The sequence below is a fragment of the Camelina sativa genome, chromosome 16 (genome assembly GCF_000633955.1).
Source record: "Camelina sativa cultivar DH55 chromosome 16, Cs, whole genome shotgun sequence".
Lineage (NCBI taxonomy): Eukaryota > Viridiplantae > Streptophyta > Magnoliopsida > Brassicales > Brassicaceae > Camelina > Camelina sativa.
Genome location: NC_025700.1, coordinates 2,501,726 through 2,509,544, shown reverse-complemented (window position 1 = coordinate 2,509,544; position 7,819 = coordinate 2,501,726). Strand labels below are relative to the sequence as shown.

The 7,819-nt window shown below is 31.7% G+C and overlaps 1 long non-coding RNA gene across 5 annotated transcripts; it reads left to right on the top strand.

Annotated features, from left to right (window-relative positions):
• On the top strand, positions 4,838-7,147 carry LOC104749417. 5 transcript variants are annotated; one of them, XR_002035983.1, is made up of 7 exons: positions 4,838-4,972; positions 5,067-5,184; positions 5,891-5,968; positions 6,079-6,188; positions 6,280-6,330; positions 6,420-6,566; positions 6,639-7,147. It is a non-coding gene; the product is annotated as an uncharacterized LOC104749417 (long non-coding RNA). The 5 variants fall into 5 exon arrangements; XR_761372.2 differs by having other exon boundaries at positions 5,067-5,190; positions 6,099-6,188; XR_761369.2 differs by having other exon boundaries at positions 5,067-5,190.

The window sequence follows — 7,819 nt, the reverse complement described above, 5'->3', positions numbered from 1 at the left end:
TGCATGATAAAAATAGGCTAAGGAGAGACAAAGTATAGACATATCAATTTTTAATCTAATTAAAATGAAATTTCATAAAATAAAGTTTGATGAAAGATAAAACGTCGTTTCAATTCGAAGACTAAGTTTTTCCCTTTATAATCCAAAACAAGCAATCCGTATTTCGATAGTCAGTTCTTATTTTTACGTGCCGTAACGCTTCTATGAGAGTTCGAGTGAAAAAAAAAAAAAAAGTTCTTGTCTCAACAAATAAACAAAACACATGACATTAATATTCTCAATCTATATAGATGAACAGAGAAGAACAAAAGTTAAGCATATTGGTGGGTAAATCCAAAACTGAAATTTGTAAATTATCTGTGTAATTAGAGACCAATCTAATATACATGCATGAGCTAGATAGATACAAAATAGGCTAATATTAAAAGGAGCAAACAAAAATAAATAAATACGTGGGTAGTCTTCTTGGCTGTGTGATCTTTAGCATGCAACTCTTCAACCGCTTCGTTTTTGAGACGTGATATCAAAATCAACTGTCAAGCAAAAAAGGATACGTGATATTATATAGATTATTATCCAATCTGTGGCTTAAAAGTATTAAAAAAAAATGTTTTAGTGGAAAACATTAAGTAATCTCACTTTGTCTTGTACAGTCAGCTGTAAATTCCGACAATATTGAGCTCCACCCTCTTGTTTCACCTTGAGATTCAAACAGTGTATGGCAACTGCACGCAACACAAACACATATATATATCTTGTACTTATAAAATCAATCAATGTGGTTATAAAAAGCAAAAGATTTGGTCGTACGGCGTTCGGAATTTCTCCGGCGATGATTTTCTGCTTGTTCAAGACATTTGGCAACCCTCTCCAGGTAAACTTTCTCCCATTGTTTAAGATTCTCGAGGGCCTTGAGGTGAATTTGATAAAAGATACAACGAGAGAAAGAAAGAGATAACAATAAAACCAAATTGTTATAATTAGATATTGTACATTGAAAATATAAAACTACGGTAAAAAACAGATCAGGGAGTACACAAACGAAGGGTAGTCAATAAAACTACGGTCAAAAACAGCCCAAAACATATATGATACCTTGTTTAGGTTGTCGATTTGTTTTTGGAGCTCATACAACTCATTCGTCGGGTTCCCGGCTAGCCAAGGCACGATCATTATTCCGCCAGCGACGAAGAGACCAAAATCCAAAAAGAAAGTTCTAATATCATGACAAAATTCAAAACTTTATAACCAAAATCGGTAGATCAGCAGACCACAATTAGGGCATCAACGCAAAGATATATACATAATAAACTTGAGATTCCTAATCTAAAAAAACATAAGAAATAATGGTTTAATCTAAAATAAAAAGGGATAAATTAGGTTAGAAAATCTGTTTTAATGAAGAAAGGTTTTCGTTTTAAAACTACATAAAAACCATGTAAAATTGGTAGTAGTTTTTTTGTGTATTTCTTACTCTAATTAGATTACCGTCTACTAATTTCTGAAATAATCGAGCTGTGTGTGATCTGAGATCGAGCCGAGGGAACAAACCAGACGCAAGTTAGCTAAAAGGCACGCACGCACTATCTGCAGATCGGACAAATTAAATTAACAAAGGAGATTGAATTGAATCTTTTAATATATATACGAGAGGGTAGTGCCTTTTCTTATAATATATATCGAATTTTAGGGTAATGGTTAGTGTTTGGAGTTTAATTATCTACTAGGAACGTTTTTTATAAAATATTATATTATAGTTAAAAAATTGTTATATTTTGTTTAAAAACTTATTTTGTTTGAGACATACAATATTTATTTTTAATATTGCAATTGTTTTGTAAATTTACATATATCTTTTTGAATACTAATCATTTAAAATATTTTAGTATTTATTTGTTTGATGTGTGTATTACAGTTTTATATTGTTTGTTTGTTGAATTTGCATCATTATTCTATGAAATATTTTAAACTAGTAATTATAATATTATAATAATGAGCAAATAAAATTTATTAATTTATCAGCTATTTTTTTTTTGTTTTACCAACCCACCGATGTGAAATATTAAATCACACATTTTTTCTTCACACGCATTAAACTTTTTATCTTCGTCAAAAAAAAAAATTAAAATCACAACACATGCAGAAAAATCTACATATTTTTAATCATATGCATTATATGATTATTCAAAAAAAAATAAAATAAAAGAAATTTGATAAGGAGAATCATAACTAAAAATCTTTCAAATATAGTTATGAAAACAATCGTATTGTCTTTATTGCAGTGGCCAATGGTAAATCCTTAATGCACAAGACACCATCACACCCAAGATCGAGTCCCGCTCCCTACGAATGTAGATATTTGGCTAATGAGCCGGCCAGTTGTGGCCCAATGGTTGACAAAAAAAAAAAAACAATCGTATTGTGTAGTTAGATATAAAATCTTAGTTTTTTAAATTCTACTTGCTTTATAATTTTTTAAAATTAGTTAGTAATTTCCGTTCATAATTAATTAGAGAGAAAAAATAATTTTCTTTTTAAAACTACTAATTATGTAAAATAAAATATTATTCTAATAGTTAAACTATATTTTTACCATTATTACAAAAATTAAATATTTTCTTTTTATTACTAATGACATGACAATGTAATTTTTTACACTTTATAAGATTAATTCGTATTTGTACTTTTTAATTAATATAGTAGAATTGTATATTGATATAAAATCAACTGGTTATATAGTTTTATAAGTCGTCTGTCATATAATCTTAAAAAAACATTTTTTTTAGATGCTTAAACATCCCCAAACGCATTGTCTGATGTGGCTATGGAGGCTGTATATATATATATATATTTGTGAACAAACAAAGGAAGAAAATTTTTTGACTGAATAATACTTTTATTAAATCTTAATCGATTAGAGAGGAATACTAGAGACTCCTACTTTATACTACTAAGAGAACTTCTAATCTTCACTCTTCAAGTGAAGCGCTACAAACAGCCTCCAAATTCCATTTCTAGCTAGTCAACATTCCAAGGATCTCACTTATGTAAAGTCCATCACCCATATATTTCAATTATGGCATGACTATCATGAGCGAATTAATGTAGCAAATGATCCAACAAACCCACCCCAAAGCACATATCAGAGTGCAAGAGTTCCAAAACTCCAATTGTTGCAAAACCACGGCTCCACAAAGATATTATGAATAAATATATCCATAAAAAAAGAAACACCATAACAAGGCTATCAAAATTAAACTCTTCTCTTTTCGCGTCTTCTTGGGGGAATACATAAGTGGAAACGTCATGTTACTGATCGAGATTTGGAGGGACGTTGGCTTTGGGAAGTAGCAAAACAAACCCACGACAAAAATACCAAAAATAGTGTTGATTACCATAAAAAATTTGGACCATGCGGCTTTTGGTTCAGCCCAATGTCATGCTTCATATGTATTGAAAATGACATTTTCCCAAGGCCACAAATTAATCAAAAAAATTATGGCCATATATATTTTTAGTTAGATTATATATTTAGCTTGAAAATGTGTTTGGAATTTTTATTTTAAAAAATCCATGATATTTTGTTTTTTATTAATGTTTTTATTTTATTTTTCTTAATTTTTTATTTATATTAATATAGTATTATATAATGTATTAAATGTTTAAAATAAAAATGAAAAACCATATGAAACTTGAGAACTTGTATTTAAAATTTATACGAAAATTTCTTTTTAATGAACTAAAAAAATGTTAATATAAAAATAAAAAGAGATGGTATAATATTTGAGAGTCTATTTTACGTAAAAATATTTTACTATGTTTTGTTTATATTTTGCACATGTTTTGCTTATTTTTTAACTATATTAATCTAATAAACTGCAGCTGAACTGCACATGTTTTGCTTATTTAAGCTCTGATTGGGAACATGATTTATTCAAGTTGAGTTTCAGAGAATATAATAATTCGATGTAATTTGCGGTAAAAATTATATGGTAAAAATAGCAGTTTGATTTAATGGATCGTTGTAAAAATATGATTTACTAATCTTATCAAAATTATTGACTGGTGACATTTTTGTGGTAGATGTTGCAGTATGTATTATTTGATTATAATTATTAAAAATATTAGTGAATATATTTCACAAAATTATAAAATTAAAATAAATAAATAAATAATTTTATAATACACAAAGTTAACTAAACTTCTTTGTTACATTGCAAATTAAAAAATTAACTACATGCATGCCATAATATTTACAATCTTATCATATTTAGGTCTATGCCTATTTTCATTTCAAATGATAATAAAAAATAATAATTTGGAAAATATAAAAGAACTAATTAAAAAGGTTTTTAAATAAAAGAAAAACAGTAAAATTTATTTTTATTGATATATGAATTAAATAAAAACAAAAATAATAAATTTTTGTATTAGATAACTGAGTTTTCTTTTTTTTTTTTGATTAAAAAAATAGATTACTCAACTTACTACATCTTAACTCATGAAAATTTTCATGATGTTGAATAATGTTTTGAGTTGACAATTTGACAGAGGATATAACTCAAAATTGTAAGTCAACCATAACAATTATAACTCAAATTCAACTTTAAATTTTTTAGTTTTGTTGTTGATTGGTAATTTTTTTTGAATAATCTATGATTTAGTCCATAACTCAATGTTACCAAATCAATCAAAGCCTAAAAAGCCTAAAAGAGGATGGCTTTTCCAAATCCATATTGAATGGGTTTCGGGCCTGCCTGGCCCAATAAGTATCAAGCTGCCTGGCCTTTGACACGATCTTGGCTAGATCCGGTTATCCCGTCAATAGTTTGGTAAAACTGCATAATCCCCCCCGCGTCAGTTCAATCCCTAAGTCAATTGTTTCTCCCGTCAATAGTTTGGCAATCACTTGAATGATTTTTGGTTTCTAAAATCACCAATTCGCGTAGTCTGAATACATCGATCGATGGAGGTTTGTTCATATCTTTTTTTAAGACAGTTGCTAATAATTTATCTAATATAGATCTAAACCCGTTCTTAATACTGTTGATTGGATCTACCTTCAGAACAACAGAAGAAATAGAGATAAGAAGATCAGAGAAGAGAAGAAGCTTCGATTCGAGTCATCCTGAGGTCTGGTTTTTTCTCAAACTCATTTCCCGACAAGCTCGACGACACTTACCGGTAACTGTAAGCAAAAGCAAAACCCTTTAAAAGTAAGGATTCATTGTCAATTAAGGAGAGTCTAGTCTATGGCTCATCTTCTGTACTAGAATTGTGATCTAATTAATGTATACTCCAAATCTGAAGCTAGTTTCTTTAGCTTTCCATTATCTGATAGCCTAGCATATGTCATGGAACACACATCTCAGCTACATACAATTACCTTCGTTCATTAGGTATCTGTATTCTTTTCTTTTGGTGATTGATTATGGGATTTTCAACTGCAGTTCTATTAGTGTCAAAATGTTGACAGAAACCACAAAAGTCATCCATGTATATTTCAGCATTTTTCAATTAAAGCGAGACTAATCTATCTCAAAGCTTCGATGCTAGATTTGTGCTATGGTCTACTCTCATATATGTAGCTAGCTTTTTTTACTTTTCATTGCCTGATAGCTTAGCATATGCCACAGAAACGCATCTCAGCTACCCTTTTGTGCCGCTCATTAGATGTGGATGTCACAGAGTTATTTTCTGCTGAATTTAAACTGTTCAAGTTCGTAAACCAGGGACATCCACTTGTTATGTTTCGTTTTGGTATCCTTAAGTCTAATTCAGTTGTTGACATGTTGTGAGGTCTATTGTCAGAGGTTTTGGCTTTATGGCACTGCATGTCATGCGGTCATATCATGTATCTAAACTTTTTTGATCCTGTATTCTGTTGCAGAACGCATGAACATTTTTTCCTCTGTGTTTATGGTGTGATATTTCTTGGAACACTAGCAACTGCCTGCCAAATAAAAAGGTATGTGCATTTTACTTTGAAAGCAACACAAAGGAAAGTTATAGGTGTAAGCTTTCCATAATAGAGTCATGTAAGCTACATGCCGTAATAGCTTTCTAAACTCCTGTCAGATCATCCTGCATTGTCTTAGAAATTTTACTGCCAAGGGGATGCCTTCTAAACTGGTTCTTTTGCTCCAGAAGCCGTTGCTCTTGAACCATGCTTTTCCTGTCAAATATGAGTAAGTCTCTCCCTCTCTCTTGGCAATGAAAGGAAGAATTAAGAACCTTACTTCTTCTTCTTCTAAAAAGAAGTTGTCTCTGCTCGTGTAGCCTTGTAACCTGGTTTGTTTGCTCCTGAACCACGCTTTTCCTGTCACATAGGTAATAAGTCTACCTCTCTCTCTTTCTCTCTCTCTTGGCAATGAATGGAGAGATTAAAAATATACTTCTTCTTGTAAGTAATTTTGCAGCCAAGGGGATGGAATTGTCTCTGCTCGTGAAGCCTTGTTAAGTAGTTCTTTTGTCGCATTTGCTCCAGAAGCCGTGGAAACCTTGGGAACTGATTTTTTTCCTCCTGAATTTGCTCCTGAACCACGCTTTTCCTGCTACATAAGATAGTAAGTCTCTCTCTCCCTCTCTCTCTCTCTCCAATGAAAGCAAATTAAGATATTACTTCTTCTTCTTGTAAGAAATTTTCCGGCGGGGTTGGAATTGTCTTTTCCAGCGGGGATGGAATTGTCTCTGCTCGTGAAGCCTTGTAAAGTGCCTAGAATATCCATCAGCTCATGGACACTTTGACTGTAAGAAAGATATGAAATTAGATATGTTTTTAGATAGAGATATCTTATTCTTATATAGACACAACTTACAGTGTTTTTAAAGCATATTCCATAGTTTTTATCCCCTCCGTTAATGCTGTAACTGTGTCAAGTGCCATAATAGCATTCTGAATGTTTATGAGCTGCGCGTTAAGGTTATCAATCTGTTTTACCAATTCATCTTGTTGAACTGTAAACCTAGCTTTGAGCCTTAAAGCAAGTAGCGCAATTGTCTTATTCTTGCGTTTAGCGGCGGCAAGAGCTTTCTCCTGATGGGCTGCTATTTTGTTTTCGATTTCTGTCAGCCTGATATTATGTCTCGATATTGTACCCTCAATTTTAGTCTTAGTTTTTTCCAAAGCTGCTGCTACTGGATTTTTCTTCTTTTTGACTGTTTCTTTAAGCTTTTTGATCTTCTTTTTCACCCAGTCCATCTCTGCTAACATAGAAAAAAAGTTGCAAGAGGGATGACAATTTGCAGGGAAAGTGAAAAACTCAGTCTGCAGTCGTAAATCTAAGATGGTTTGTCATAGAATCTTGAAAATATGGCAAAACCAAGAAAAGATGACCAACCAATGTGCATGCAACTATGAAATCGAATAGAAGAAGAATCAACAAATGACAAACCAAATATAAATCGATCTATGAACCAGAAATACGAAACACAAACCAAATAAATCGATCTCTCAACCATTGCACGGTTTTAAGCGATACAGATCCAATAAAACACAAATTATAAACCAATTAAATCGATCTCTGAACCAAGCGATACAGATCCAAGAAACCCCAATTACAAACCAAATAAATCGATCTCTAAACCATCGCAGGGTTTTAAACGATACAGATCCAAGAAAGACCAATTTCGAACCAAATAATCGAATCGATCTCTCAAGTCTGAACCATCATCCCACGGTTTTAAGCGATACAGAAAGAAAAAAATGACAAACCAAAAAAAATCGATCTCTGAGCTTCGATCGAACCTGTCGTAGTTGTCAAAGAACCTTTTCTCTCTGAAACCCTTCCGCCGGGGCAACTACGCCGACCTCCGCCTC